The sequence below is a fragment of the Chelonia mydas genome, chromosome 2, assembly GCF_015237465.2.
Source record: "Chelonia mydas isolate rCheMyd1 chromosome 2, rCheMyd1.pri.v2, whole genome shotgun sequence".
NCBI classification, from domain to species: Eukaryota; Metazoa; Chordata; order Testudines; family Cheloniidae; genus Chelonia; species Chelonia mydas.
Genome location: NC_057850.1, coordinates 153771421 through 153795103, shown reverse-complemented (window position 1 = coordinate 153795103; position 23683 = coordinate 153771421). Strand labels below are relative to the sequence as shown.

At 41.3% G+C, this 23683-nt stretch overlaps 1 protein-coding gene across 2 annotated transcripts in view; it reads right to left on the bottom strand.

The window, feature by feature from the left end:
- Positions 1-23683, bottom strand: part of MOCOS (molybdenum cofactor sulfurase) — a 409994-nt gene that overhangs the window by 366548 nt on the left and 19763 nt on the right. The window contains exon 1 of one of the 2 annotated variants that reach the window (XM_043540409.1): positions 8410-8638. The exons of the other annotated variant lie outside the window; for it this stretch is intronic. The gene's annotated coding sequence lies outside the window, so the exon portion shown is untranslated. Of the gene's footprint in view, positions 1-8409; positions 8639-23683 lie in introns of those variants that run through there. 2 annotated transcript variants of the gene reach the window in all.

Below are 23683 nucleotides of genomic sequence, written 5' to 3'. Positions count from 1 at the left end.
GTTATCTCAAGTGCCTATATACAAATGCACAAAGCCTTGGAAACAAGCAGGGAGAACTGGAGGTCCTGGTGAAGGCAAGGAATTATGATGTGATTGGAATAACAGACTTAGTGGGATAACTCACATGATTGGAGTACTGTCATGGATAGTTATAAACTGTTCAGGAAGGACAGGCAGGGCAGAAAAGGTGGGGGAGTAGCACTGTATGTAAGGGAGCAGTATGACTGCTCAGAGCTCCGGTATGAAACTGCAGAAAAACCTGAGTGTCTCTGGATTAAGTTTAGAAGTGTGAGCAACAAGAGTGATGTAGTGGTGGGAGTCTGCTATAGACCACCGGACCAGGGGGATGAGGCTTTCTTCTGGCAACTTGCAGAAGCTACTAGATCGCATGCCCTGGTTCTCATGGGCGACTTCAATCACCCTGATATCTGCTGGGAGAGCACTACAGCGGTGCACAGACAATCCAGGAAGTTTTTGGAAAATGTAGGGGACAATTTCCTGGTGCAAGTGCTGGAGGAGCCAACTAGGGGGGAGAGCTTTTCTTGACCTGCTGCTCACAAACAGGGAAGAATTAGTAGGGGAAGCAAAAGTGGATGGGAATCTGGGAGGCAGTGACCATGAATTGGTCGAGTTCAGGATCCTGACACAGGGAAGAAAGGTAAGCAGCAGAATATGGACCCTGGACTTCAGGAAAGCAGACTTCGACTCCCTCAGGGAACTGATGGGTAGGATCCCCTGGGGGAGTAACATGAGGGGGAAAGGAGTCCAGGAGAGCTGGCTGTATTTCAAAGAATCCCTATTGAGGTTACAGGGACAAACCATCCCGATGTGTCGAAAGAACAGTAAATACGGCAGGCGACCAGCAAGGATTTCACTGTTAAGCCAAGCTGATCTTAAACATAAAAAAGAAGCTTACAAGATGTGGAAGATTGGACAAGTGACCAGGGAAGAGTATAAAAATGTTGCTCGGGCATGTAGGAATGAAATCAGGAGGGCCATATCGCACCTGGAGCTGCAGCTAGCAAGAGATGTCAAGAGTAACAAGAAGGGTTTCTTCAGGTATGTTGGCAACAAGAAGAAAGTCAAGGGAAGTGTGGGCCCCTTACTGAATGAGGGAGGCAACCTAGTGACAGAGGATGTGGAAAAAGCTAATGTGCTCAATGCTTTTTTTGCCTCTGTCTTCACGAACAAAGTCAGCTCCCAGACTGCTGCATTGGGAACACAGCATGGGAAGTAGGTGGCCAGCCCTCTGTGGAGAAAGAAGTGGTTAGGGACTATTTAGAAAAGCTGGACGTGCACAAGTCCATGGGGCTGGACGAGTTGCATCCGAGAGTGCTAAAGGAGTTGGCGGATGTGATTGCAGAGCCATTGGCCATTATCTTTGAAAACTCATGGCGATCGGGGGAAGTCCCAGGACTGACTGGAAAAAGGCTAATGTAGTGCCCATCTTTAAAAAAGGGAAGAAGGAGGATCCTGGGAACTACAGGCCAGTCAGCCTCACCTCAGTCCCTGGAAAAATCATGGAGCAGGTCCTCAAGGAATCAATCCTGAAGCACTTAGAGGAGAGGAAACTGATCAGGAACAGTCAGCATGGATTCACCAAGGGTAGGTCATGCCTGACTAATCTAATCGCCTTCTATGATGAGATTACTGATTCTGTGGATGAAGGCAAAGCAGTGGATGTATTGTTTCTTGACTTTAGCAAAGCTTTTGACACGGTCTCCCACAGTATTCTTGTCAGCAAGTTAAAGAAGTATGGGCTGGATGAATGCACTATAAGGTGGGTAGAAAGTTGGCTAGATTGTTGGGCTCAACAAGTAGTGATCAATGGCTCCATGTCTGGATGGCAGCCGATATCAAGTGGAGTGCCCCAAGGGTCGGTCCTGGGGCCAGTTTTGTTCAATATCTTCATAAGTGATCTGGAGAATGGTGTGGATTGCACTCTCAGCAAATTTGCGGATGATACTAAACTAGGAGGAGTGGTAGCTACGGTGGCAGGTAGGGATAGGATACAGAGGGACCTAGACAAATTGGAGGATTGGGCCAAAAGAAATCTGATGAGGTTCAACAAGGATAAGTACAGGGTCCTGCACTTAGGATGGAAGAATCCAATGCACTGCTACAGACTAGGGACCGAATGGCTAGGCAGCAGTTCTGCGGAAAAGGACCTAGGGGTGACAGTGGACGAGAAGCTGGATATGAGTCAGCAGTGTGCCCTTGTTGCCAAGAAGGCCAATGGCATTTTGGGATGTATATGTAGGGGCATAGCCAGCAGATCGAGGGACGTGATCGTTCCCCTCTATTTGACACTGGTGAGGCCTCATCTGGAGTACTGTGTGCAGTTTTGGGCCCCACACTACAAGAAGGACGTGGATAAATTGGAGAGAGTCCAGCGAAGGGCAACAAAAATGATTAGGGGTCTGGAACACGTGACTTATGAGGAGAGGCTGAGGGAACTGGGATTGTTTAGTCTGCAGAAGAGAAGAATGAGGGGGGATTTGATGCTGCTTTCAACTACCTGAGAGGTGGTTCCAAAGAGGATGGTTCTAGACTATTCTCAGTGGTAGAAGAGGACAGGACGAGGAATAATGGTCTCAAGTTGCAGTGGGGGAGGTTTAGGTTGGATATTAGGAAAAATTTTCACTAGGAGGGTGGTGAAACACTGGAATGTGTTACCTAGGGAGGTGGTAGAATCTGCTTCCTTAGAAGTTTAAGGTCAGGCTTGACAAAGCCCTGGCTGGGATGATTTAATTGGGGATTGGTCCTGCTTTGAGCAGGGGCTTGGACTAGATGACCTCCTGAGGTCCCTTCCAACCCTGATATTCTATGATTCTACTCTTAGCATGGGCAGCAGTGGGTAAGCTAGTAGACTGGGGCTCCTAGATATCTAGGAAGGGGGAGGAGAGGACGGAGAGTGGTAAGCATGACAGCCTTTGGGTGCAACCCGTGAAAGGACTTAGGCATTGAAATTCTGAGCATCATTGCCCCTAGCAAAACATAGGATCCACAAAGCTGAAGTAGGTGCCTAAACTCCCTATACAATGCATGGGGAGAGAGATGCACCTTAGAGTGTGTGACCCAACATGATAGGCAGCTTCCCACCTCAGCAAGTCAACAGGAAATAGTGATGTGGTAAAGCCCTGCCCTTTTCTCAAAAATAGCCAACTAAGGCCAGGCTGCAAGGAGGCGTTTAGCTCTGTTAGCGCTACACGAACAGGAACCCTGCTCCTGGCTTTGGTGGCTCTGTAGTTTCTTCTGACAGCGAGTTAGGTGTTTGCCTTGCTCCACACAAAATGGCAGGAGAAAGAGGTAGGGGTGCTTACCTGATAGCATCTATCCTAATGGTGAAAGCACTTGCCTATGGTCTGAGAGATGTTTGATTCCCCCCCTCCCCCGCCCTTTCTTTAAAAAGGAAAGGGCCAAAGAGAAGGAATGACTCTGTAGTCCTGTGGGTCGGGCACCCATCTGAGGTGCAGAAGACCCTGGGCCAAGTCCCCCTGCTCCAATCACTTTCATTTGTCCACAGTAGAACAGCTTCAACAGGAGGGATTGGGGGAGCCCCAAATCAGAATATCCCTAGATAGAGCACTCTGATAGGTGGGAGACCTCTTCCAATCCTCCCCCACTGGGAGGGAGAATGAATCGAAGCTGTCTCTCACATCCCAAGTGAGTGGTCTAACTGCTAGGCTAAAAGTTATAGGGTGGGCAGCACCATCCCCACTGCCTCCTCCTGACAGCTTTTCAATGGAGCCTGATCCCGAAGCCATGCTCTGGATCAGGTGTCTCCCATGACTTAGGTGGCCTAACATCTATCTTCCCCACTTCATGAATCACTTGCACTTAGGTGAGTAATAGACACCTGGATGTCTAGAGCAGGGATGGGCAAACTTTTTGGCCCGAGGGTCACATCGGGGTGTGAAATTGTATGTAGGGAAGGCTGTGCCTCCCCAAACAGCCTGGGCCCTGCTCCCTGACTGCCCCCCTCAGAACCTCCCCACCCATCCAACCCACCCTGCTCCTTGTCCCCTGACTGCACCATCCTGGGAACTCACCCCCTACCCCTAACTGCTCCCTGGGACCCCACCCTCTGTTTACTCCCCACCCCCACTCCCAAGCCCCTGACTGCCTCCCCCAAACCTCTGCCCCATCCAACCGCCCCCTGACTGCCTCCAGGGACCCCCTACCCCTTTTCAACCTCCCAGCCCCCTTACCATGCTGCTCAGAGCAGCATATCTGGCTGCTGCACCGCCCGGCCGGAGCCAGACACGCTGCCGTGCTGCCCTGCATGAGTGGGCAGCCCTGCCGCCCAGAGCGCTAGCTATGCGGGATGGGGGTGGACAGTGGGGGAAGGGCTGGGGGTTAGCCTCCCCAGCCAGGAACTTAAGGGCTGGGCAGGACAGTCCCACAGGCCACATGTGGCCTGCTGGCTGTAGTTTGCCCACCTCTGATTTAGAGTAAGGCAGCAGTGCATATGCCCAGGGGCAAAAACATAGGTGCCAAGGGACTTTTCACTTTGAAAGTGAGTTTAAGTGGTCTGCAGGGTTTGTCTGGAGTTTTGTGGATTGCAGTGGGGGATTTTGGTGCCTAAAGCTGGGTTTAGATGCCTAAGTAGCTTCATGAATTCCACCTCTAATAAGTGCATCTGCACACATGATGCAGTGCATATTACACACAGTGGGAGTGCATATACCCAGATAGCTAAAGATTAGGTGTGAAAAGCCATTCATGAAATTGGTTTAATGAGAGGAAAAAACCCACACACTACAGCATAAGGCTTGGGATTCACTTTATCTAGATGTACTCTGGGCAAAAGACTTAGCACATACTGTAAACCAATCCTTATCTGTACCTTCAATTCCTTTTAGGCATTGATTTGAACAAAAATATCAAAACCAGAATCTGTTCTCTCAATGTCAATGTGTCTTTTACCTGAAGTCCCACTTGCCCTACTAGGCAAGGTGCTCCCCCCCGGCCCCGCATTGCCTACGGCAGGGAACTTTTGAAAAGACCACAAAAAACAAGATATTACCTCACCCACATTGTCTCACAAAAACGGTGAGATTGACAAGCCATAGATTCTGAAAGCTTGAACAGTTTTTAGGCAGATAAAGGAGACTGTTCCTCAGTATGATCTCTAATTGCTACAGGCTCTGTTAAGTAACTGAGTAGTCCATCTGCTGCCATGGGGCAATTTCTCGCTTATAATGGAACCTAATCTACAGTGAATTTTACTGTAGATTGAATTTTACTGATCAAAACTCTACTTGATTGCCAAATGCTTATCTGGGTTGTCTGCATATAACCCTGGTATCAATATTTAAAAGACTGTTTCAAGTTACTAGACATGATGGAAAAGCAGTATTTAATTAATGAATTTGGGGTTCAAGTTTTCAGATTTGTTATAAAAGGCCCAACAACTAAATGCATAATTACATTTAGGTATGCCAACTTCAATTTTTTTTCTCCATTTCCTGTTGGGTTATTTTATTGCCTCTCATGGTGGTGTTGTCAGTAGTGAAGAATACAGATTAAAATCAGTTTAACAGTGAACATTATATACTTGTGCAAATTCTTCTACTATATGTTACTTCTCTGTAGAAATCAGACAGATTCCATGAAAGTTCTTTATATATCTGGATCCTACTCCACCAAAGTACTCAAGCACATGCTTTACTTTAAGGACATGAGTAGTCAGGAGAATTCAACTGCTTAAAATTAAGCATGTGTTTAGCTGGACTGGGCTCCAGATGAGCAGCGAAAGTCAATGACTTCACCTTCCAAGCCTTTGCCTCATTCACTTCCCCATCATACAAGAAACATCTTAAAAAGTATTGTAAGATATCATTGAATTATTTGTTAGCTCCTGCACAAGGCGTATGCTGAATGGGGCAAGGGCAGATGAAGAGAGACCTGGTAAGGTGGGCATTCAATGAGTCATCATCTAGGATATTTTGCTTTATTCAAAATGTACTTCACTGCTCACGGAATGATGCCTTTGTCAAATTCAACGTGACCTTTTCTTCACAGTTGGCCCCTAATTCAATGCCAGTTGAAGTCAATGAGATTATTCCCATAAACTTCAATGCCTTCTGGTTGAGGCACTTACGTTTTGTACATGACACAGGTAAGCTAGCCATACAAGGAATGCACATGCAGTGCAGCTTCATAATGTTGGTTTGAAATAAATATATAAAAAGCTAAAATACTAACCTCAAACACTGCAAATTTGCCAAGATCTTCAAACCCCCATAGCTCAGCCATATCAAATCCAATTTGCAGGGGAAAACTCAAAGACACTACTGCTCCCTTCACAATGAGGACTATTACCCTGGCAAATTTCCATTTTCTAGCCCCAGCCCCTTTGTCACTAGAGCAATTGTTCAAATGAAAGAATTTTCTTTTTAAGTAACAGAAAAGTGTTATGTTCTCCTCATTGAAAAATGCCTGAATTGTTTTTGTGCAAACTCCCAAAATAGTCACCTTTGGGTAGACTTAAATTTTGTAAAATTATCAGTAACTGACAGCATAATTGTGAAGGCAGGGCTTAGGGAATCTTAGTTATATTTGTTTACAATAAGGATCATTAGTTAAAACTATTCCATTATTTTCTCTGACTTTTGAGTTTCTTTGTTAGTCACAAACAATCCAAAGGCTCACTGCAATGTGTCAAGATAATACCTGATATTGACCAGAAATGTGCTATGACCTAGATTAATCAGATTCATATGAAGCCTTGGTACAAATTAACTACTCCAAACTTTCACTAGCAAAATACATCAAATTAAATGTGCACTGACATATGGAAGCCCTTTTAAAAATGATTTTATTAGTCTCCAGAACATTCAGAAAAAACAAGTTCAAGATAAAAGGGAAATGCTTCCTTACATACAAATATCAAAATAAACATTGTAGGTTTTGCAGATGACAGCATCAACCGATTCAACAAATAACCTTGGTACAGAATAAAAAACTCTTGCATAACAATTAGTGAGGGCAAGAAACTAAGTGACATGCAGATGAAATCAGTATAATAGATCTAGCTCTTTTACAGAACTTTTTATTAGTGATCTCAAAGCACTTCACTGTCTAATGTATTTATCCTCAGCCATATTGATAAAATAATTTCTGATAGCTATTTCTTGTTAGTGATGAGACACTTGTCATACACTGGTTTAGAGTGCATGACAATATCTGACTCCAGTGGCAAGCTCCAGCAAAGGTAAGTGCCTGCTACTTATGAGAGAACAAAGTTATTCTTTAACTGAATTAGTAGCATCTCTTATTTTGTTGGTGGAGTTACTGAGTTCAGTCCATTCTCACAACCATGGCATCTGTATATAGGGAAATCATTTGCTTATACTGATGAATGACATTCTTGTGTTAGGATCAGACTGTAATTGATTTATTGTCTAGTATGCGAATATCAAGAAAAGAAATTGTAAGAAGTAGTCTAAGAAGGCATAAACTAAGAACAAAGAAACTGAGTAATGAGTGATCTGTTGGAGTGGAGTAGCTTCCACTGAGAAATGGTGGAAGCCCTATCACTAGTGATTTAAACTCAGCTGAATATTGGAGAATATATTGTAGGGAACACTTTTGTCAGACACCATGTGATCAATCAGATGAACTAACTGGTTTTGCTATATCCCATTTCTATAATCCTTTGAAATTGGGAAGCTGAAAAAAGTCAGCCAAAGCCCTAAACCCTTTCTTTCCACTCCAGCACAGTTCTGAGGGTCAGGGGAAACTAACTATAGCAGGAACTAGCTGTCCTTGAAAAGGGGGTAATCTGAAACAGCCTATCACATTCTCCCAGGTCAGCTTTTCACCTGAACCTAGTCACCAATTTATACTGGGACCACAAGTAAAACACAGCAGCTGCTTTTGACAGCAGAGTCTTCTGCAGTGAGACTCTGGCTGTAAGTTCAAATCAAAAAACAATACAACACACCTATATTTAACTTTGATTAGTCATACTGGGAACCTCTTTAAATAAACTACAGAACTACTGATGTAGTGTTTATATCTCTATATAAGTGAAAGCTCCAATCTTGTCTCAGTGGGTCCCACACTTCCTGGCAGATTACACAAGCCTCACTGTGACCCTCCACATAGCCCTTCTCTCTCTAGAGACAAGGGTCACAGCCTAGTGAGCCATTTTCATCATAAGCCAGCAAGGGAGGGGAGGAGAAGTTATCCTCCCTCACACAGGATCTGTTGTCTCCCAGTCTCAGTGATTAGTCAGGGAGGGGGAGCCCAGGCCCATCCTCTACTCCAGGCTCCAGCCCAGGGACCCTGATAGTAGCAGCTCATGGTAGCTGACTTTTTGAAAGCAGGACAAAGTATGATTCCCTGGGCCACTTCCCCACAGCAGCCCCCCCACTTCCTCAATATCTACATCACCCTTACCTCAGGGCCTCCTTCCTTGTACTGGATAAGGTTTATACTGCTGTATTTCTCTAGCAGCATGGCTCCTTTCTACAGCTCCACACACCCACCTGCCCCACTAAGTGGGAGGCTTTTAACTAGTTTCAGTTAGCCCCTGATTGGCTTCAGGTGTCCCAATCAACCGAGCTGTCTCCACCACTTTCTGGAAGGATCTTAATTGGCCCCAGGTGTCTTGATTAACCTGGAGCAACTGCCATTTGGTTACCATGGTAACAGGGATTTGTTTAGGCTGGGGCTAACATACCTGTTTCTCACTACTTTCCTATAGCCATCTGGCCTTGCCCCATCACTATATATATATATATAGTTACATGGTTACACATTGCAGAGATCAGGGAAGCTACATTAAAAATATGTCTCCCAAGTGTAGGTGTATATGGTGAGCAGCTATTTCCCCAGATAGTGAGCCCGTTTAATGTTTATTCTTCATTAGTTTGATCTTAGCTGCTGCTTGAATGGAGACTTCTTTACTTATGTAATTGCTGAATGCACTGATCTAATCAAAAGACTAAACTAAATTAATTACTTTCACTTCACTCAAGTTCACAGACTATATATTATATATGTATATGCTTCAATAATACTAACTCGTTATTCTTTGAATCTACTTTACTGGGAGGGGAGCTGTTTTTTCAAATATTAATGCCGAACCATGTGTGACTGGACCTAATTTTCTAAGATCTCCATATATAGTGTAGTATTTTGGTAAGGAAAATGTCTTCAGACTTTAAAACTACATTTTTCCACTCACAAAAAAAGTCTGACAGAAGCAAATTCTGTGCTTATTGTCAATAATTTAATAGGAATGCAATTATAAATCTGTGTGGCTATTTCATTAATACTTTATTATATCTGGCCTAAATTAATTACTACAGCTTGTTTTCCACTAATTAGGTACCTTTCTCAGCACAGATTCAAACAGTCTCCAATGACCATTTCCAGGGGTGTGTTAGGAACGAGAAAAGTAAGTTTACCGGAAAAATTATATGCTGCCGCAAACCACATTTCCTTAGAGTGAAATAACATGACAGCTGTAGAGATTCACTAACTATTCATGACAAGTGTGTGTGTGTGTGTGTGTGTGTGTGTGTGTGGTGGCGGCGGGGGGGGGAATCAACTTGCTAATGAACTTGGCTGAACAGCATTATATATTGAAAACCCAACCTACCAAGGGCCTTTTTTGAATAAAAATAGCAGTGTATGGCTCTTACACATTTTGGAAGTTAAATGCAGTACAATATATTTTAGTAAGTGTTGAATAAAATGATTTAATTAAAGGGACACTGTCAAATACTTAAGGACCCAAGTTAAAATTACTATCACCTGGAGCACAGGTTACACCACATATAATTTTTTTGGAAAGACCACAAGTCATTACCATAGTATAGCGGTTTGGTGGACTGAACCTCTGGCTCTCTCAGATCTGGTTCTCCATTTCCCCCAAACGCAGACACTATGGACTCCTTCCTCCTCCAGTGGCTAAAAGAGGCAGGGCTTTGAGTGGAAGTCAGATGATTTAGACTCAATACTGAAGTGATGCTGACCGTCAGGACGAGTGGGCTATATGCATGAGGGTGCTTTTTGTTGGGGTTATTTACCAGACTATTGCCAGTGCAGTTTGTAGTGATATTATCAGATCCATTGTTGCTCCTGGATCCCCAACTGACAGTAATGGCACATAGGGTCTGATCTAAGGTCCATGATTAAAGAGGATCCAAGGTCCATTCTACTGAAGCTTTCAGTTTCTTTTATGATAGCCCAAAGTAAAGGGCGTTGCATTCAGCTAGCTTTGCAGTCACAGAGGTGAGGATTAGTCAGAGTCCCTATCTCTGAGGAATGGTCACAGACTCCAAGCAAACTGCACAACAAAACATACTTCAAAGAACTTTGGATCAGACCCATAATGCAATGGGAATCATTCTGTTGGAGCTAGTGCAGAATGCAGCAGTTTGCCTTTGTCTGTGACATAAGCCATTAATGGGCATAAAAAAAAAATCATTGCCACTCTCAACACTCTTTTTGGTTCCCGTGGGTTCTGATCTACCAAAGACCCTAAATGATCTTGGACCCTGAGAGATAACCTTACAGAAAACTTGCTGTGTTGCTTCTGCTAGTCATTCTTGGGGTATACTCCACTGGACATTCTCAGTCTCTGGAAACTTTGCCCTCTGGAAGCCCAGAGCCCAAGTCTGGGGAACTTCAAGGCTTAGTGCAAGGTGTACCTATTTGGTCATGGTTTTCACTAATCCACCTATACTTTTAGGTGCAACACTCGCAGATAACATACAGAGGGCCAGATCCTCAGATGGCCTAAATCAGCATAGCTCCATTGACAATGAAGCGCTATGATTTATACTAAATGAGGATCTGGCCCAGCTTCTTTTTTTGTTACTTCTGTATTTAATTTTAATTAGGTAAGACATCCAGACGATGAGTGGTGGTCTCCACAGATATTAATATACATGCATAGATAAAGATATATAAAAATCAAAAAATAAAATCCTTAAGATCCTAACTATGTTTATTCAGTTGCTTCACTTAGCAAAATTTAGGGAAACAACATGTAAGAGGATGGGGATCGTATACATACACAACCCTCTCTCCTTGCATGAGTTGTCTCGCTCCCCTTTTTTCATCCATTATAGGTGCCTATCAGGGGATTTTCTGAGTAGGTAACAATCATGCAGTTGTCCTACTTTCCTATGAAGAAGCTTCAAATATAAGGTCTGATTCCCATCTCACTTACACTGGTGTAAATTAAGAGTAGCTCCATTGAAGTCAGTGGAGTTACAATAGTGTATAACTGGTGTGAGATTCAAATAGGTCCCACGACGGTTGCTTACATCATAGTCTGCTCAGGGACATGGGGACTCTTGTTAAAACTAACACTAAGTGCTTGTTAATTCTAATGCACCATTAAACTTTGAAGAACTTATCAGACTAGAAAAGCCTGAAATACTATTCAACATTACAGTGCAGTACACAATGGTTATGGTGTTTTTATACCCTATTATACTTTACCCTTAAGAAATGTCTTGTCCTAGTGAGAGAGAGAGAGAGAAAGCTCTCCTTTGTCAATTTATCATGTTTATATCAGTGGGAAACAGACAAGGGGCCTGACAAAAAGCTAACTGAAATCAATGGGATTCTTTCAAATCAATTCAATGAGCAATGAAAAAGAACTAAAATCATTTACTAGCTTATACTTATAAGGTTCTACAAGACACTATCAACAACACTTTCAGTAAATTAGTCAAACTGATCCTATCCTGCAAACAATTTCAGTTTTCACAAATCTCCATTTTGCAACAAAAAAAATTCACTGAAAAATTCCTAACCTGCTCTAATGCTTACACAACAAAAGCAGTCTTTTTTTAATGCTGCACAAAAATTAACATTTGCTTTTTAAATTTCTTAAATGAACTAGTGGTGATTTTTTACCTGGTTTTTTGTTTGTTTTGTTGTTTTGTTTTTAAATAAAGATGCTTAAAAAACACGTGGTTATGCCTTATCAGAAGACAACTTTAAAGTCAGTTAAATTATGTGCGTAAACCACTTGATAAAGTTGTTTTGAATAAGGAAACCTATGTATATAATTTAGGTCAAGATTAGTCCATTCAGCCCAGTTCTCATTTCACCTACATCCAGGCAACCCAATTGAGATTAGTGAAGTCATGTGGGTTTAAATGAAAGCAAAATTTGGAATTCTGTCTTCGGTGGAGTTCATCTTGGTTTATGTTCATATAATTGAGAAAACATGATATCTTCATGTCGTGAGCACAGTGATACAGAGGGACTCACTAATGATACAAACAGAATTTTATTTCTGGAAATGACCTTCTGGATAAGCTCATTCAGCTAACATGAAGATGCACTGCAGATCCTTTTACTCATTTTTAGGTCTTACATTAAAGCAGCTAAAAAGAAATTGTTGAATGTATAAATGTACATGTACAGAAACAGTGTGCTGCACATGACCAACTCATGCTTCCAGTTTGATTCTTCTCGGTTAAAGAATTCCTTTGAACACTAATGACATTAGAAGTCTGGGAGAATTACTTTCAAAATAAACAGCTTGAGATGAGAAATTATCCTCACTGGAGTACATGAGAAGGGCCTTATTCATGTTATGCTATACTTATTTTTGGAGCAAACAATCATGCTTGACAAATTCACAAAAACTTCACGATTTCCCTAATCACAAAACTCTCAGCTGAATATCACAATTCACTATCACAAAATCAGCTATTGCATTTTGTTTCTAGGTCTGGTGGTAGAAAAAGTTAGGAGTTATGGCTTGATTTTGATCCTCCTAAAGTCAGTAGGAGTTTTGTCATTAACTTCAATGTGACAAGTTCAGACCCTTCATTTGTAATAATTATACCTTATTTTGTTAATGGAGGAGAAATCCTTGAAAAAACAAAGCAGATTAAAACCCACAAAACATGCCATATATCCTGAACAGATTCAGAGTCTGATCCGGAAGTTAATGGATCAAATTCATACCTGGAGTAAGTGGCAGTTACAACTGAATTTGAGTTGCAGACAATAACACCAGGTCTGATGTTTTGAAGCACACAAACATTTTAATATTATATTTGTGTGTGTGTTTATTTATGCACTTCAGATGACTGACTTTTTCTCCACTGAGTTTCAGACTTCTGTCATCCCAATATAGTTTGAAATTACACACACACACACACACCCCTGCACTGGAAAGCTTAACTATTATAAATAAAGAAACAGCTGGTATATGTGTAGAGAAGAATGTAACCAACCAATGTGATTATTCCTCAACCTACCACACAGGGAAAAGGCAAGGACATCAACCAGAAAGTACAAGCAGCGAGGGCACGCATGCAATGGCTGAATACTGGAATCAGAAGAGAGTGAATAACAAGCAAATGAAAGTGCATGACATCAGAGAAGCATCAAGGAAAAGGGCATATATTCTGGATGTAGGACATTCACGGGCATAATAAATATTTGGTATCTGTATAGCAGTTTTCATCTGCAAATCACAAACCAATATGAAAGAATAGGAAGGTAACATTTTCCCTGTTAAACAGATGTGGAAACTGCAGCACAAGGAAGTTGTTAACTAGCCCAAAATCCTATAGAAGCCCAGTTGGCAAAAAAAAATGGAACCCAAGTCTCCTGACTCACAGGCCTGTGCCCTGTTCACTAGAGTATGTTGCCTCCCTGAAAAGATGTCTCTTCTGAAGGTGTAGTACTAGACGAAATAGGTCGATAAGCAAATAGATTCCTTATATGGAGAAGGCACGTTGGTTGGCAAACGAAACACTGGAAGGAGTTAAAAAAAATGCAAGAATTAACTTGGTTACATGAAACAATGATATCAGATTGGAATGGACTTTCCAGTGAGCTGAACATTTTTCATGACAATGAATGTTTAAATTAATAATGAGAAATGTTATCACAAGCAGAAAAGTGGTAGTAATTTCCTAATATTTCGAAGCTAATTTCTATTTGGCTAATTTTTAAATGCATCCTCAGAGTAACTAGCCTAACAGCTATAGCTAAAAGTGATATCATGGAATAATATTTAGGTCTATGTTTTTGAGTAAACCCTAATATTACTGTGCAAATGTGTGAATTTGTTTTTCAGTTCAATAATAATAGTACAAGATCTAAAACATGAGTATATACACTGCTCAAGAGAACGTTTTTATGTGTTCAGTTGCTTATCATTTGCCATTTAGATTAATATTAATTTGTAATTTCTGCTTATTTTTAGCAATACTTGAAAAATTCTTTACCTAAAGAATCTAAAATCTACCCTAAAAGTTTCTTGTTACATGCAAAGATGCTCTAAAAAAGTAATTTTACAAACTATTGTAAAAAAGGCAGTTGGGGGGGAAATCAGACTAAGAGTTTTGGAAAATAATAAAGAGCAGATAAGAATTATGAACAGAGGAAGCATAAAATCATTAAATAATTCTAGCCACAATAGATAGATTTTCGTATTAAAAATAATAGCTAAAGGCCAAGATTTTCAGAAGTGACTAGTGATTTGGGGTGTCTGATTTTGGGGGACCCAAATGAAGACACCTTAAATGGGACATGATGTTCAGAAAGTGCTGAGCACCAACTCTTTGCAAATCAGGTCCAACTAAGGCATCTCAAATTGCTCCTCTCCTCCTCCAAAAATATTTAAAACTCCAAAAATTAGTAATCATTTAAAAAAATATTTTGGTCTAATGCATATTTTAATAGAGTTCTCATGTATAATAAACCTATCAAAGCGATAAACGTGAAGGAGAGTATCTAATGCAATGTGATCAGTATCCATTGTTCCTTTTCCTTCTTCTAGGTGTACAGTCAAATAACATATGTAGTCATGGAAGATTTAGATTTTTACTGAAAAATGTCAGTAAACATTGATTTCACTGTACCCAAATCAACAAAAAAAAATTCTGTCAATAATCAAATTTACAGATAGGCAAAGTAAGAAAAATGCTGCTTGGCAACTTATTAGAATTTGATTCAAGGATATTTACTTTGTATATTTTGACATGTGATATTGACAATTTGTGTTTTAATGGTTAATGGTTATAAAATTTTAACCAGGGCTGTCAATTAATCGCAGTTAACTCACGCAATTAACTCAAAAAAATTAATTGTGATTAAAAAAATTAATCACGATTAATCACAGTTGTAATTGCATTGTTAAACAATAGAATACCAATTTAAATTTATTAAATATTTTGCACGTTTTTCTACATTTTCAAATATTTTATTTCAATATACAACACAGGATAGAAAGTGTATAGTGCTCACTTTATATTATGTTTTATTACAAATATTTGCACTGTAAAAATGATAAACAAAAGAAATAATATTTTTCAATTTACCTCCTACAAGTACTGCACTCAAAAACAAAATGTAAAACTTCAGAGCCTACAAGTCCACTCAGTCCTACTTCTTGTTCAGCCAACCACTAAGACAAACAAGTTTGTTTTCATTTATGGGAGATAATGGTGCCCGCTTCTTATTTACAATGTCACCTGAAAAGGAGAATAGGTGTTCACATGGCACCATGGCATTGTTAGGTATTTACATGCCAGGTATGCTAAACATTCATATGCCCCTTCATGCTTTGGCCAGCATTCCAGACGACATGCTTCCATGCCGATGATGCTCATTAAAAAAATAATGCATTAACGGAATTTGTGACTGAACTGCTTGGGGGAGAATTGTATGTCTCCTGCTTTGTTTTATCTGCATTCTGCCATATATTTCGTGTTATGGCAATCTCGGATGATGACCCAGAACATGTTCGTTTTAAGAACACTTTCACTGCAGAGGTGACAAAACGCAAAGAAGGTACCAATGTAAGATTTCTAAAAATAGCTACAGCACTCAAACCAAGGTTTAAGAATCTGAAGTGCCTTCCAAAATCTGAGAGGGACGAGGTGTAGAGTATGTTTTCACAAGTCTTAAAAGAGCAACAGTCCAATGTGCAAACTACAGAATCCAAACCATCAAAAAAGAAAATCAACACTCTTGATGGCATCTGACTCAGATGACGAAAATGAACGTGGGTCAGTCCGCACTGCTTTGGATCATTATTGAGCAGAACCCATCATCAGTATGGACGCACGTCCTCTGGAATAGCGGGTGAAGCATGACGGGACATAGGAATCTTTAGCGCATCTGGCAAGTAAATATCTTGCGACGCCGGCTACAAAAGTGCCATGCAAACACCTGTTCTCACTTTCAGGTGACATTGTAAACAAGAAGCGGGCAGCATTATCTCCTGCAAATGTAAATAAATGTGTTTGTCTGAGCGATTGGCTGAACAAGAAGTAGGACTGAGTGAACTTGCAGGCTCTAAAGTTTTACATTGTTTTATTTTTGAGTGCAGTTATCTTTTGTACATAACTCTATATTTGTAAGTTCAATTTTCATGACAAAGAGATTGCACTACAGTACTTGTATGAGATGAATTGAAAAATACTATTTCTTTTGTTTCTTTTTTACAGTGCAAATATTTGTAATAAAAATAAATATAAAGTGAGCACTGTACACTTTGTATTCTGTGTTCTAATTGAAATCAATATATTTTAAAATATAGAAAACATTCAAAAATATTTAAATAAATGGTATTCTATTATTGCTTAACATAGCGATTAATAGCGCGATTAATCACGATTAATTTTTTTAATTGCTTGACAGCCCTAGTTTTAACTTTAAGTCTACTGTCATTAAATAATTGTCTGACCCACTAATCATCTGAGCCCTCCATAATTTCCTGCCACTGTAAAAATTTAAATAGAAAAAATAAAAGTTGAAAAGTAAAATTTGATATTATCCATCAAAAATTTATAAAAAACAAAAATAAAATTCTGCCAAATTTACATATGTTTGTGCCATGCCTAACAAAATGGGAACCAAGCAGGCTGTGATATTTAGGGACAACAGAAATGTAAAATAATAATAATAATAATAATAATAATAAATAAAAAGGTCCTCATGTTTACCATTCTTCTGAAGAAGCAACCCATTTAACTAACTATATTGACTACCATACAGTTCTAAAAATATAGTTACAATTTTTAGTTTGAAGTTTCAAGGAACATAGTTTTCAGACGCACAGAGAGACTCCCCCAGTGTTTTTAAAAAGTATAATATATCTGAAAACTGTTTTATTTTTTAAGCTTAACCTAATATTATTATGTTAACTCAAGTTAAAAAAACCTTAGAAGCTTCAGTTATTGCTCAGTGTATTTAGTCTTCTCCCCTGAGAACTGACTTTGGATTAACTTTCTCAAACTTCTGCTGAACTTTTACTAAGAAAGGCAAGTCTGATATTAAATGCAAACTTGGTGTTTCCATGAGAAACAATTTGCAAGCCATTTTTAATCCATTGCCTCTCTAAGGAAGATAAATTGGCTTATAGTTATGTTCTCTTTCTTGTAAAGCAATCACAATCTATTTGTGCCTTATAATTGATCTATTAACTATGCTTACAACATCCTCATCCTCCACTATAACTGGCAAAGCAACTTAAAAATAATCTAAAACTGAAAACTTGGAAACAAAGATTTTTCACTGAAGGATAAGCAATGCAAAATTATGAATGGGTGAAACAGCCCACGATATTAGCGATATGCTGGAGGGAGCCTTCCAGGGGTTTCTGAGGGTCCATGTTAAAATTCTGGCACCAATCAAAAGAAGGGTTAGGAAGATTTCTCTGCCTCTGATGTAGACATCCCCTCTCTGGAGACTGCTAAATCTAACTTGTCAGAGATGACTTGTGCCTTAGGCTCAAAAAAGTACTACTAAAAAGCAAATATTTTGGATTTGGAATAAACTAGATTGCAATAGGTGTCAAGTACTTTCCAAAAAATGTCCCTGGGAAAGGGCCCTTCTTCTCCGCACTAAAAAATCCACCAGATGAAAACTGCTGGACTGTCTATACATTCAGTGCATTCTTTGGGAACAGAGTAAAACCATTTCCAGTAAAATGGAACTTATATCACTGCAAGTTTGTTTGCTCAGTTACCATTGCTTCCTTCTTTGGTTCACTGTATTTTCCACTGAATGCATCCGATGAAGTGAGCTGTAGCTCACGAAAGCTTATGCTCAAATAAATTGGTTAGTCTCTAAGGTGCCACAAGTACTCCTTTTCTTTTTGCAAATACAGACTAACACGGCTGCTACTCTGAAACCTTCTTTGGTTCTATTTATGAGAAAGTGCTTTCATTTAAATAGTAAAAGAACTGATTTTGCAGTCTCTCACTCCCCTTCTCTGAAAGCTCATGCATTGTTACACAGACTTTAGCATAGGTTCAGGTGAAACATTTTATTACTATACTGGCAGTGCGTCACTGGTACAGTTTGAGAGCCATTAACCACAAGTAATTATGACACAGTTTCTTACTGACTAGGTCCTGTCTTGCAGTTGTTCAACATACACAACTCCCATTGAAGTCAATGCAAGTTGTGTATACATATTGTGTAAATGTAGATATCAATATTACAATTACTCCAGACAAATATTCTGTTTAGCTGACACCGCTGGATGGTGAGTTAAATCAAAAAATTTAGCTCATCAACAGTGAAATCCAGCTGAGGCCAGATTTTAAAGGAACACTGGCTTCTATTTTGGCAGCAGTGGGTTGCTGTTTCCTGAGGAAGAATGGAGGGGGCCTGCTGAGGACTGCTTCTTAAGAACCACCTAAGGAGCCACGGCCAAGAGCTACCTCCTTTTCCTAGCAGCAGCACACCCTAGTCCTCTTCCTCAGCAGCACCATGCAGCCCTCACCAACTCTCCTTCTGGCGTCTCTGGTGAGCAGGACATGGCTGCAGTTGTACAACTTTTGGGGAGGGTCAGGTACTTCCCCTCTTCTCAGGAGTCTCTAAAGCATATAGGTCTTGTGTTATTCTGATGAGCATTGTCTCCACCACCAGGCATAAGCAGAGCAGCACCAGAAGCTCCTTCAATAACAAGAGGCAAACAGGGAAAGAAAATGTATTTTTAAAAGACTCTCTGTCTCTCTCTCACAGACACACACAATGGGCTTTGTTATAGAGAATGTTTAAGAATTTAAAGTCTATTTGAAGCAAACATCACACTTCAATTCTGGGCTGTCCTTTTTCTCATGCAAATTATATTTTCCCCAGCCCAGTGCTTCAGCAGCAACCACTTTTGCAGAAAAAAAACAAAACAACAACAACACACAACACAGCCTTTATAAAGGAACTGCTAAACCAGACTGGATAATAGACATCTCTGCCTAAGACTACTCCCTGAGGATTTACAAGGCGGCAAATATCTCCACTCCACATAGAATCTGTTTGGCCCACACAAGGTTGTGTTTAGGATTAGTTGGCCCTCCTGTGTAATAAGTTTGGTCACCACTATTTGTGATGACCACATTCCCTGGCAGCTACATTCCTTGTGAGAACAGGCGACTGGGCTTTCTCTTAGAATCATAGAAACATAGGGCTGAAAGGGACCTCGAAAGGTCATCTTTAGTCCAACCCCCTGCACTGAGGCAGGACAAGTATACTTAGACAATCCCTGACAGGTGTTTGTCTAACCTGTTCCTCAAAACCTCTAATGACGGGGATCCCACAACGTCCCTTGGAGGCCTATACCGGTGTTTAACTACCCTTATAGTTAGAAAGGTTTTCCTAATATCCATCTGAAATCTCCCTTGTTGCAGATTAAGCCCATTACTTCTTGTCCTACTTTCAGTGCATTTGGAGAACAACAGCCTTTAACCTATTGGAAGACTGTTATCAGATCACGCCTCAGTCTTCTTTTCTCAAGACTAAACATGCCCAGTTTTTTTTAAGATTTCTTCATAGGTCAGGTTTTCTAAACTTTTTATAATTTTTGTTAATCTCCTCTGGACTCTCTCCAATTTGTCCACATCTTTCCTAAAGTGTGGTGCCCAGAACTGGACACGGCACTTCAACTGAGACTTCACCAGTGCCCAGTAGAGCAGGAAAATACAACATTCCTGTTAATACACCCCAAATTGATCATAGCCTTTTTAGATACAACATCACATTGTTGACTCATTTTCAGTTTGTGATCTACTATAAACCCCAGATCCTTTTCAGTAGCACCTAGCTATTTACTCCCCATTCAATAATCATGTGTTTCATTTTTTCCACCCTAAGTGAAGTATTTTGTACTTGTCTTTATTGAATTTCATTTTGTTGATTTCAATTCTCCGATTTGTTGAAGTTGTTTTAAATTCTAATCCTGTTCTCCAGAGTACTTGTAACCCCTCCCCAGTTGGTGTCATCTGAAAATGTTATAAGCATACCCTTCACTCCATTATCCAAATAATTAATGAAAATATTGAATAGTACCAGACTCATGACAGACCTCTGCAGGACCCCATTAGATACATCCTCCCAGTTTGACAGCAAACCATCTTTGAGTACAATCTTTAAAGCAGTTATGCACCCACCTTATTGTAACTTCATCTAAACCACATTTCCCTAGATTGCTTGTGAGAATGTCATGTGGAACTGTGACAAAAGTCTTACTAAAATCTAGCTATATCATTTCTACTGCATCCCTCTATCCAGTAGGCCAGTAATCATAGAATCATAGAATCATAGAATATCAGGGTTGGAAGGGACCTCAGGAGGTCATCTAGTCCAACCCCCTGCTCAAAGCAGGACCAATCCCCAATCAGATCATCCTAGCCAGGGCTTTGTCAAGCCTGACCTTAAAAACTTCCAAGGAAGGAGATTCTACCACCTCCCTAGGTAACGCATTCCAGTGTTTCACCACCCTCCTAGTGAAAAAGTTTTTCCTAATATCCAACCTAAACCTCCCCCACTGCAACTTGAGACCATTACTCCTTGTCCTGTCCTCTTCTACCACTGAGAATAGTCTAGAACCATCCTCTCTGGAACCACCTCTCAGGTAGTTGAAAGCAGCTATCAAATCCCCCCTCATTCTTCTCTTCTGCAGACTAAACAATCCCAGTTCCCTCAGCCTCTCCTCATAGGTCATGTGTTCCAGACCCCTAATCATTTTTGTTGCCCTTCGCTGGACTCTCTCCAATTTATCCACGTTCTTCTTGTAGTGTGGGGCCCAAAACTGGACACAGTACTCCAGATGAGGCCTCACCAATGTCGAATAGAGGGGAACGATCACGTCCCTCGATCTGCTGGCTATGCCCCTACTTATACATCCCAAAATGCCATTGGCCTTCTTGGCAACAAGGGCACACTGCTGACTCATATCCAGCTTCTCATCCACTGTAACCCCTAGGTCCTTTTCCGCAGAACTGCTGCCTAGCCATTCGGTCCCTAGTCTGTAGCTGTGCAATGGGTTCTTCCGTCCTAAGAGCAGGACCCTGCACTTATCCTTATTGAACCTCATCAGGTTACTTTTGGCCCAATCCTCCAATTTGTCTAGGTCCCTCTGTATCCTATCCCTGCCCTCCAGCGTATCTACCACTCCTCCCAGTTTAGTATCATCTGCAAATTTGCTGAGAGTGCAATCCACACCTTCCTCCAGATCATTTATGAAGATATTGAACAAAACCGGCCCCAGGACCGACCCCTGGGGCACTCCACTTGACACCGGCTGCCAACTAGACATGGAGCCATTGATCACTACCCGTTGAGCCCGACAATCTAGCCAACTTTCTACCCACCTTATAGTGCATTCATCCAGCCCATACTTCTTTAACTTGCTGACAAGAATACTGTGGGAGACCGTGTCAAAAGCTTTGCTAAAGTCAAGAAACAATACATCCACTGCTTTCCCTTCATCCACAGAATCAGTAATCTCATCATAGAAGGCGATTAGATTAGTCAGGCATGACCTACCCTTGGTGAACCCATGCTGACTGTTCCTGATCACTTTCCTCTCGTGTAAGTGCTTCAGGATTGATTCCTTGAGGACCAGCTCCACGATTTTTCCGGGGACTGAGGTGAGGCTGACTGGCCTGTAGTTCCCAGGATCCTCCTTCTTCCCTTTTTTAAAGATGGGCACTACATTAGCCTTTTTCCAGTCATCTGGGACTTCCCCCGTTCGCCACGAGTTTTCAAAGATAATGGCCAATGGCTCTGCAATCACATTCGCCAATTCCTTTAGCACTCTCGGATGCAACTCGTCCGGCCCCATGGACTTGTGCACGTCCAGCTTTTCTAAATAGTCCCTAACCACTTCTTTCTCCACAGAGGGCTGGCCATCTACTCCCCATGTTGTGATGCCCAGCACAGCAGTCTGGGAGCTGACTTTGTTCGTGAAGACAGAGGCAAAAAAAGCATTGAGCACATTAGCTTTTTCCACATCCTCTGTCACTAGGTTGCCTCCCTCATTCAGTAAGGGGCCCACACTTTCCTTGGCTTTCTTCTTGTTGCCAACATACCTGAAGAAACCCTTCTTGTTACTCTTGACATCTCTTGCTAGCTGCAGCTCAAGGTGCGATTTGGCCCTCCTGATTTCATTCCTACATGCCCGAGCAATATTTTTATACTCTTCCCTGGTCATATGTCCAACCTTCCACTTCTTGTAAGCTTCTTTTTTATGTTTAAGATCCACTAGGATTTCACCGTTAAGCCAAGCTGGTCGCCTGCCGTATTTACTATTCTTTCGACTCATTGGGACGGTTTGTCCCTGTAACCTCAACAGGGATTCCTTGAAATACAGCCAGCTCTCCTGGACTCCTTCCCCCTTCATGTTAGTCCCCCAGGGGATCCTACCCATCCGCTCCCTGAGGGAGTCGAAGTCTGCTTTCCTGAAGTCCAGGGTCCGTATCCTGCTGCTTACCTTTCTTCCCTGTGTCAGGATCCTGAACTCAACCAACTCATGGTCACTGCCTCCCAGATTCCCATCCACTTTTGCTTCCCCCACTAATTCTTCCCTCTTTTTGAGCAGCAGGTCAAGAAAAGCTCTCCCCCTAGTTGGCTCGTCTAGCACTTGCACCAGGAAATTGTCCCCTACGCTTTCCAAAAACTTCCTGGATTGTGTATGCACCGCTGTATTGCTCTCCCAGCAGATATCAGGAAAATTAAAGTCACCCATGAGAACCAGGGCGTGCGATCTAGTAGCTTCTGCGAGTTGCTGGAAGAAAGCCTCATCCACCTCATCCCCCTGGTCCGGTGGTCTATAGCAGACTCCCACCACTACATCACTCTTGTTGCTCACACTTCTAAACTTAATCCAGAGACACTCAGGTTTTTCTGCAGTTTCGTACCGGAGCTCTGAGCAGTCATACTGCTCCCTTACATACAGTGCTACTCCCCCACCTTTTCTGCCCTGCCTGTCCTTCCTGAACAGTTTATAACCATCCATGACAGTACTCCAGTCGTGTGAGTTATCCCACCAAGTCTCTGTTATTCCAATCACGTCATAATTCCTTGACATCACCAGGACCTCCAGTTCTCCCTGCTTGTTTCCAAGGCTTTGTGCATTCGTATACCAGCACTTGAGATAACCTGCTGATCGCCCCTCTTTCTCAGTATGAGGCAGGAGCCCTCCCCTCACAGACGTTCCTGCCTGTGTTTCCTCCCGGTATCCCGGTATCATGTCAAACAAGGAAATTAGTTTGGTTTGGAATGATTTATTCTTGACAAATCTATACTAGCTATTACTTATTACCCTATTATCTTCTAGGTGCTTAGAAAGTGTTTAAACATGTTCCAGTATTTTTCTAGGTGTTGAAGTTAGGCTGACTGGGGTATAATTTCCCAGGTCCTCTTTTTTCCCTTATTTAAAAATAGATTC